The sequence below is a fragment of the Ambystoma mexicanum genome, chromosome 12 (assembly GCF_040938575.1).
Source record: "Ambystoma mexicanum isolate Mex_15411 chromosome 12, UKY_AmexF1_1, whole genome shotgun sequence".
NCBI lineage: Eukaryota > Metazoa > Chordata > Amphibia > Caudata > Ambystomatidae > Ambystoma > Ambystoma mexicanum.
Window position 1 is genome coordinate 992348014 of NC_090936.1, and position 10308 is coordinate 992358321.

The window sequence follows — 10308 nt, forward strand, 5'->3', positions numbered from 1 at the left end:
TACCTACAACCTATGTTCAAGCAGTATATTCCCTTCCACGCTTTGCGCTCTGCTACAGCCTGCTGAGTTACTGTGCCACGTTTTAAGCACTTCCGTCTGGGGGTACGTTCCTTTTCTGTAGCCGCCACTTTTCTGTGGAATGGTTTGCCACTCTTCCTCCATTTCATTTCTAACCATCTTTCATTACGGTGTGCTGTTAAAACTCTTCTGTTTTCTGCCTCATTTTTTTATCGCATTCTTGCTTCTCTCTGTCTTTGTTTAGCGCCATGATGCCCTAGTTGGTGATGGTTTGTGCTATATAAATTGTCATAACATAACATAACCCTGCCTCCTACCCTGCTATAACTTGTCTATCTGAATCTTCCTAGCCTATACAGAAAACATTTTGCAACTTTTGTTTTACCTCCCACCTTTTAGAGCCTGTGAATCATGTAAGGTGCGCAGAGACCTTCTGGGTAGTGCCAGCACTGAACAAAAATTAAAATGAAATAAAATAAAATATTGTACTCGTACATGCAGCTATATCGCCACCTGGCGGCAGTTGTAAATTATATATTTTAAAAGCTGATATAATTCTCCCCCTATGAAACAGGCCACGTGAGTACTTCTCTTAAGATGCTTTATCGCATTCCATACACGTGCTAACATTCCAATTCTTTAATTATAAGACTTTACGGTTTGGCCGAATTATTTTATTACATGATTTTATCTGTTTCACTCTAATGTTTGTGCCATTTTTTTAAGAATTAACTACTTGTGACTCACGTTAATTGTCTTGCGAGCAGGCACAGTTTTTGAAGGTCATTTTAGCAGTGTGGGCCTTTCAATTTGAAATGTGCCATCACAGTTTCAATTACCTGAACATGTATGCTTAGGGATAGCGCTGCTGATAACAAGAAAATGTGTGCAGAATTGCTATCCCTCTACCATGCTGGCTGCACAACCACAGACACTGTTTATCACCTGTGTCCTGTACGGCTCAGGACAGCTCTGCCCTGTAGGTGAGCGAGGTCCAGTCAGAAAAGGCCCATTATTTGGAGGCTAAAGCCCAATTAGTCTAATCTTGTTGCGCACCTGCTTCCTAAATCCCACACTGGTATAAGCAGACCTGATCCTCCCCAAACAACTAACTGGGCAACCTAAAGGAGCAACCTACCACAGGCAGGGTGTATGATGAAAAGACTTCTGCCCTGCAGGCGTACAGAGATGTGTAGTTATTTCTAAACCTTCTATTTAGTCCCACACAACCACTAGAACAGCAGTCATCTGTGTCATGAAGGTGAAACACACAACGCATGAATGGTAAAGGTCCTTCACCTCTTTAACGTTGATTGGCCCGCGGGCTGGATATATTCTTCAAGAGGGTGTGAGCCAGCATGGAAGCACCCAAAACAATAATAGTACTGTTGTAAAACAATACAGGAAATGCGCAATACAGGTTTATAAAAATAAGACTTAAACTAAAAGGATAAACGATTAAAAACACTAACAGTCCACCCCTACAGCACCTATTCTGGGTGCTTTTGGTACTTTGGGTCGGGTTTGAGATGGCGAGCTGGCTCGATGGGATTCAACACGACAATGCAGTTTGGCAAGCGCTATTGACTTGTGGCTTGAAGAAGCTTGGGACAGGCTGGCAATATTGAGTCATAATGGCTGAAAGGCCTGATGGGGTCTTAAAGTGAGGAAAGCAGACATTCAGCTTCAGAGGTGAGCTGGCTCACCGGAATCCATCAATGAGGTGTGGTTCCACATGCTGCATCAGCTTGCGGCTCGAAGAAGCAGGTGGCAGTGCTCGAGTTTGTGTAGTTCAAATGCCATTGAATTTGGGAGAGTTTCAAATGCTTGCTGTGGCTTGATGCTGCGGTTCAGAGATATTTAAAAGCAGATTCTTTTGTGTTCTGCCCTTACAGGCCAGACAGGTTGCTAGGGAGACTTCCGGAGATGCCACTTCCACAGGCAGAACACTGGGTACCACTGTTGCACCAAATGTTTCCCCCCAAAGCAGTTAGGGAAAGTCTGCACTATCCTTGGAAGTCCTTGTATACACCCAAAGGGCTGGGGACTTCCTCAGCAAGGCTCCAGGAAAAACCTCTTCAAGGAGTTTCCAAGATTAATCTTCAAGATGGTTCTTCCTGGTGTTTCCTAAAGACAATTCAGTTAAGGGGGTGGGGTATTATTCCCTTATACAGTCATTTTGCCACCGCGGATTGTCCATTCCTAGCCTTCTGTAAGAGGGCCAATCTTTGCTGTTCTAACAAGGGTTATTCCTTGTGATGTGAGCTCCCAGAGCACCTTGTTTGCAGAAGGTTAGGGGGTTCTCAGGAAGGAAGTGTGGGCTAGCTTATATTTAAGTTGACTAGAGCCTTCTACTGTGCGCAAGTCCACTCTCTGGCTACATTATACTCCCCACCCTGTCTGCCTAGTGTGACTTCCCAATTGTCTCACAGATGCCCTGCAGAGGCTCTCTCCTCTTTCCTGGCAGAGGTACGCACAGCTCTCCCAAGAAAGCTTAAAGCTTTCCCAGCAGGGATCAAAGAGCTTCCTGGGCCGAGGCCCACCACTTGGTGTGGGTGGAACCTCCAGGTCTACACAAATGGCCCTGCAGCTGTAGGTCAGTGGAAAGGAAGTGGAAATAATAAAATGACATCAGATTGGGTTTTGGCAGTTTTGAACTGTATCTCCTCATATACCACTATCTTAAACTAGACATAGGGCCTCATTACAACTTTTGCGGAACAGGTTAACAGGCTTTGCTAATGGAGGCGGACCCGTTAAACCTGTCCCGCAAAATTACGAGGTCCCCTCGCGGGACTCCGTAAGGACGCCTGGTAAAACCAGGCATCGTTACCGGGTCCCGCGAGGGGAAGAGGGAGCTAACAATGGGCCGGTCGTAATCGGGAGCTCAGATGGGAATGGGGAAGGTCCGGGCCCGGGTTCCCAGAGAGAGGAATTACCGGGCCCTCCGAACTCGGAATGGCCCGGTAATTCCTCATTCTCGGAACTCGGTAAAGGAGCCCGGTTTGGCGGAAGCCATGGAGCTAAACGCTTCATGGCTACAGCCAAACTCGTAATGGGGCCCATAGTTTATATTTATTTTCAACCATAGTTTTGCCACCAGGTAAATATAGACTCAATCATAGATGCACACTGTTGAAGGCAGGCCATGGTGGTTGGAATTACTTTAATTCAAGCAGTCCATTTCAAGAATGCACATGTCACTCTGCAGCTGCCATGCTGCCAAATCACATTGCAGCTGCTGGTGTGTCAGTAGACAGGGCTCCTCAAAGTACATGTGTAAACTTCAGCAGGGAGCATTTGGAAAATGAGGTCAGTTTAGAAGAACTCACTTTTGAGAGAGAAAACAAGCTTTATTTCGAACATACTGTTGGCACGGTGCCTTCAGGAAGAGACACACTGTATTTGGTTTGCTCCTAATCCAGAACTGCACACCCAGATAAGTCCGGTCACTGACTGATTGCGATACGAACTGCAACAGGAAAGATGGAGTAAGCTGCTTAGCCGAGACCAGACTACCACGGTTCCTACTGTGACTGCGTAGGTACAAGTCTTATGACTTGAAAAAGCAGCACTGCGACAGGCCTTTGCTGCCCCTGAAACCTTGGTGGGAGATTGTATTTATTCATTTATGGGGTTTTTATAATGCGCCTATACACAATGTGTTTCAAGGTGTAACAAGACAAAGGGGGCGAGGGAGACAAAAAAGGAAACGGTCATACTAGGTCTTGTGACATTCGGATCGTGCAAGTGCAGTAAACCGAAGTGCAGGAGGGTTAACGAGTGCCAGGGGAGGCCAGGTGGACAGATCCCAGGGAGAAGAGAGTGTGGGGGCAGAAGGTTTACGTGCTAAGTGCAAGGAACGGGTTTGGAAGGGCTCGGGGTGCAGGCCCAGCCAGGCTGGGGCAGGGGGTAGGAGGTCCAGAAGGGGAAGTGCAGGTGGGATGTGGGGGTCAGAGGAGACCAAGTGCGGGGATAGACTTGTCGTGGAGGGCCATGTGCCCTGTACGAATCTGAGGGAATCAGTCCGCCAGTCAAGCAGCAGAGATGAAACATTAGCAGGGGAGGGAGAGAGGGAAAGAGGAAGAGAAAAGGAGGGTCTTGAGAAGCTTCCAGAAATAAGGAGGTCTGGCTCAAGTCTGAGAGGGGCAGGGAGGCCATTCCAGAGGGAGGTACCTCTGGAGGAGAGAGCAGATGCTCCATTAACTGGAATGGTGAATGACCACATCGACAGGACCTGTAGGAGATTGTACGAATTTCTTGATGCCTGAATTGTGCAATTCACTTTTAAGCCTCTATTTTTCCAGACGGATAGGTCTAAGTTGGGGTCCCTTATATTTCATATGAAAGGCAATGCCCTGATGTGGGCAGCATTGTTTGTTTCTTCAGAAGACCCGTTATTGTACAAGGGCCACAAGATGCTCTTATGTATATGACACATTTCAAGCAACTCGCTAAAGAGACTGCATAGCCTGATGAGTCCTGCTGGACAATGTATCAGAGGAATTGAAAGAAGAACTGGCCCGAGTACCTCACCCTTCTTCCTTTTCAGCCCTAGTAACTAAGGTGTTGCAATTAGAATATCGCCTATAAGAATATGAGACAGAATGGAAGAAAACTAGAGGTGCCAGCCCTTGTACAACGTTTTGCTCCTCTTCACAAGTAATGAATGAGAACCAAGCTGAAGATCACCCCTTGCAAAATGGAACCAAGCAGAAACATGCCATAGGAGAACCAATGGACTCTGCAAGTATTCCAGTTCTCTTTAACATCTTATCAGGGATTGCCCGATAGTACCACCTCGACATTCGAGAAATGCCAGCTCCCAGTCCAAGAAGGGGCGACTGGCCGGAAGGGAACCACAGATCCCTCATTACAAAATGCTCCTCTTTGGGGAGGGGAAGAAAACAACAAAAGGCCCTGTTTGTTATCCAGGTCACCTTACATTTTATAGATTTGAGGAGTGCACAAGAACCTGCAGTAATTGGCACTTCCTTGGGAAAGTTTTGAAACTGACCTGAAAGATTTCTGAAATAAACTCTTACAGGTGCTTACCTGAACACTGACATTTTCCCTGGGTTCCCTCTTGGTCCCAAAGCTTTACTTCCAATGTCTAGTATTTTAGCTGGCGTTGCTGATTTGACCAGCATTTTAAAGTCCTGCATTACACTCTTGTTCACAAAATGTCTTTTTATTTTGCTTCACTTGTGGGTACTTATGTATCACTGGGCCTCATTACGAGCATGCCAGTCCGGTAACAACGGTGCTGGCAAGCCTACCGGCACCATTGTTATCGGACCGGCACACTCCGAGTCTGCGTACGGCTGCCGTCCCGCCTGCCAGGTCTGACCTGGCGGGCGAAACGGCAGCCGCTCGCAGTCTATCACAGAGCCACCGGCACTGTTATTTACGGTGCCGGTGCCTCCGTGTTCCCCATTTCCATTAGGTCCTATGGGACTCAAATGGGAATGGGGAATACCATTTTTTCCAGCACCTGACTTCCCGGACCGGCGGGGTTAGAATCCCCCGTGGTTACCGACAAGCCAGGCGCCGGAAAAAATCACGAGTCCGGTGACTGCCTGCCGGTTTTACTGGCACGGCTACTGCCGGACTCGCAATGAGGCCCCCTGTCTTTTCTATGAGTGTCCTTGTGACTAGTGTGAGGAGTCAGCAATGTGAGGCGGACAACCTTTTGATGAATGATTAAAACATGCCATTTTATTAAATGATAAATGATGTCAAATGCCTCACTATCCCTACTCTGATGAGGATTTCCGTGCCTAACAAAAAGACTAATGGGAAACACCCGAACATAGGATGTCTGGTCCTGACACTTAAACACAAATACACAAAGAAAACATATGACAATTCAAATAACATCAACAGTTATAGTCACAGTTTCTTGATAACCTTTCAGTAACCTGGGCGAATTCCCTTCCCCAGGATTCAAAATAAAGTGAGCTTCAATGCTTATCAAAAGAAACAAAGAAATCCACATGGGTAGCAAAGTCTCAATTTAGTTCTTGATATTTCAAAGTCATGGTAAAGTTTTGTTAAACAGAGTTCCAACAACAACAAAGGCCTTCTTCTTGATGAAATAGGGACTTTCCACTTTCTCAAAATAGCATCAATGTTATTCCCAGCCATGATGCTTTGCCACCACCTCCAGTTATCCAAGAAGAATTGACACAGTTGAAAAGAAATATAACTTCTATAAATGTTAGTGAAACACCAGTCTTTGTTAATAGTTATCTCTTTTCACAAGATTAGGATTCACAGTAAGTATATATTGTCAGGATGACTGCAAAGTGCTGCTGCTGCTTCTTCTTCAACAACTTCACTTCTACTAGAGTTTACCATGAGGACATTCTCATTTGCATCATAGCATTCCACTTCATTGTAGTACTGAAGTCTTGCGTCTACTGACAACCAGATATACTGGATGTACCACCACAGCTTTAGTACTTTGCGATTCAAGACAGGTTCTGACAAGATTCACTTTAAGGCACTGCAACACCTTCAGAAACATGCAAGGCACTCTTGCTCTGAATATCCCTCTTCACTTTCTTCACTAGGGGCCTCCCTTCTTCTTTCTGCAACCACAACAACTTCAGTACTTTGAAATGAAATGTATAACAGTTTTCAGGTAGAACAAGATTGACTTTCAGGCACTTCAATTCCTTCAAATAGACAAGGCACTCTTCCTCAGAATAGAGTGGCAGCCTCTTTGTCTTTTTTGTCTGCCTACTACAACAATAACCTAAGATTGTCTTTAGGACCCACTTCTCTCCTTTTCCTACAGTCTTTGGTAATATAGGTTACGTCATCTTCAAATAATCTGTATAAGCAGCAAGGTTTCCCTTCCCCAACTTTGACTTCACCTATGTGCCAGCTATTAGCCAAATAATTACCCAGAAGCCATGGTGCCACTCTCATGACTTCAGGTAATGCTTGTACACTTGTATCTTAGGCAAGGTTGAACTTTTATTGGGATCACAGAAATTGTTAGACCGTTTTCTGGCTTTGAGAAGGATCTATGTGATCACTGCGCCACCCACAAATGCGATGCTGAAAAAGCCGACGGCAGTTACGGTGCGGCGCAGTGATCATATGGATCACTGTGCCCGCTTCCCCTGTCCTGCATTACCCCTCCCAACCCCCCCACCCCACTTACCTTTAGGGCGGCACACTTCTGCATGTGCTGCCCGCACTCTGTGATCCCTGCGGTGTCAGCTCTTCCCACTAACGTGGGTTGGAGCTGACTCTGCAGGGTGCTTTTATTTTTCTTTTTTTTTACGTGTCCCCCGCAACCCCCGACCCCCATTACTGCGCCCAGGAAGAGCGGGGACACCCCTGCAACCCCCACTCTGCTTGGGCGCAGTAAATGTCACCTGCATTTTGTGCGCCTCCAAAGTCGCAGTGACTGTGGGGGCGCACAAATGAGGGCGACATTTTTGTATGATACCCTTTGAGAAATGATTTCAATATTAATAAGGGAATACTCTTGACTTGGACAATGCTTGCGCTCTCCGACTGCAGATGTTTAAACACTCGACTTCTTTTATGAACAATGGTTGTTCATGTGAATAATAAGAGACATTTCAATCTTTACTTGGAAAACGAAATTAGGTACATGCAACCACCTCTTCACAAGTTTTACGAGGTTTAAATGTTCAACAATGGGTTTCCGCAATGTTCATTCTGCTTAATGAGAGACACGTGACCACTTCTTGATAAAGTTTAAGGGTTTAACAATGGCTTTCAGCAGTGTTTGCTTTCACACAAGTAAAAGAGATATTTCTGACCACATGCAAGTGCTTCTTTCCATTGTCCCCTTGATAGGAACTCAACAAACAACTTCAGCTCACTTTTACTTATACGTGAGTGAACATTAAGCTGGATACTGTTGCCGGCAGTGCTAGCGCAAGGAATCAGAACCCCAGGTTTGACTCATCGGTTTCTGTGATTCTCTTTCCACGTGTTGCACAACTTCTGCTTCTGGCTCACTTTGGACCCACACCCTTCTTCGCTGAAGGTGTCTCCGGCCCTGCCACTCGATTAAGGAGCCCCTCTCACTCCTGAGATCCACGGCTCAACAACAGTTCCTCGCCACTGTCTCCGACACGTTTCCTGCACGGCAACCACTGCAATCAGGCTGACATGGAGAAAGGAAGCCTTCTTGCACGCCTTCCACTGCGTAGCCTCTGCATTTCAGAGTTTGGAGAAACAGGACCCTCTCAGAACAAGCAGGTGAAATCTGCTGCATTCACGTTCCGGAATGCCTCTGGTTCTCCCCTTTCTGCTGCGCTTTTCAACACTGTGCCTTCTTCTTGCTGAGTCTGCTAGGACTGCGCACACTCCATTCACAGTTCCAGCTCCTTCTAATTGCCTGCCCTGAGGAGGCATTGTATGCCTCCCAGGTTCCTTCAGATGTGGGATGTTAGGCTTAATTGCTTGACTACTACTACAGCATAACTCTTCAGTCCTATTCCTCCTCCCTGTACTTATGGGATTATGGGACGTGTAGTCCTCAACAACAAAATTATTTCTTTTAGGTAACTTCTTGATTTTAATGGGATATTTATTTTATTTAAAGAAGAACCTTTCGAATGTGTTGTTACAGATGAAGACAGATTACTTAGGGCACTTCTTCTAGATGTCTTTACAACACCTTGAATGGTCTTTCTGTTGTCAGGGCTTGCTCAGTTTGTATGGCATTTGTGCCCAGAGCCACATATTTTATATGTGGTTCAGATACATTATAATGACAATAAGACACTACCTGTTCTGGCAACTTTAAAAGGTGTTCCCTTCTAGAGGACCAATACCGTGTCTCATCCCATGGGATCTCCTCACCACCCTGGGCCTTGTCTCTTCTAATGGTGACCTTCCGCAATACACCGCCCCCAAGGTGAGGATCAGGAAGCGTCTGCCTTCCCCATGCCAACTGGGAGGAGACTTTAGGGAGGGTTTCATTGAGGGATATGTAGGATTCTTCACACTAGTACTGTAAAACTGATACACTCTTGTCTTCTGGGCTGTTCTCGGGGTTTGTGTTTTAAAGTTAAACCTCTTTTCTCCCTCGAGGTCTTCTCCTCATTGTTTCTCAAAGCTAGGTCTGCGCTCAGTAAATACCATAATAATAATAAAATATATATTTACTGTGTAGTGTGCATTTATAGCAAGGGTTAGGAATATTGGGATCATTGTATGTGTGGCATCTTGGATCCTGGTAATGAATTCAATGTTATACTTTATCAATGGTTCTCTGACCCCCACCACCTCCCATGTCATTAGACTATGTATAGTGCCTGCCACTGGAAGGTTGTCTTACCTGTTAGTAATAGAGGGGGATTGGGTCTAGTTGTAGAGATGCGTTTATACATTGAAAAACCTAGAAGTATCAAACAATAAACCAATATGACATGCACAAAGAAATATATTTTGTAGAGCCCAGAGTGTGATGGAGGAAGGCCTCATTGCAGTTTTGCCGGTGTGGTAAAAATTCCGGCACTGGCACTTTTACCGCACTGGCAAAACACAAGTTTGCCGGTGGGGGCACTGTTTTACCTCTAGCCAAGAGCTGGAGGTAAATCTTGCCCCCACCGGCATAATAAACAGAATTACCAGCACCAGCAATTCTGGTGCCGGTAATTCCGGCAATCCCCTCCATGGAGTCCTGTGGGGCTCCATGCAATGGGGAATTACTTACCTTACTGGCACTCGGAATCTGCCAGAAATTCCAACAGACTGTGTGTGGGTAATGATAGGTCTGTTTGGTGGTATCCCACCGGTATACCACCACACTTGTAATGACCCCAACATATTATGTTATGTAAATTTTTACTGCGCACCGCTACCATACAGAGGCAGTCTCCAGGCGATGATCATGAGAAGAATTGGCAATTATTGTTCCATATTACTAGCTTTAGAGGGGGTTGTCTTACCCTGCAGTTACTTTATGTGTGTGATAGAAGAGAAAACATTTAGTTGTGCCAGTTCATCTCGTTGAGCCTGATACATATATGTAGACCCCCCCCCCCCCGAGTACTGTTGTGGTATCTACTGATTTGAGTGTAACCTGTAACTATACATTTGCAAGGCTGCTTATGCCTTTCGTTGTTATAAACCTGATATAATGACTACTTCTAAGCTGGATAATAGTGACATCTGTTATTTACTAAGTAGTGATGGAGCATTAGTAGTTAGCATTACAATTACAAACAGGTTCTTGCTACTGACGAGAACTGTGGAAGGGAAGACGAGGGTGGGTAGAAGCAGGAAGAGTGG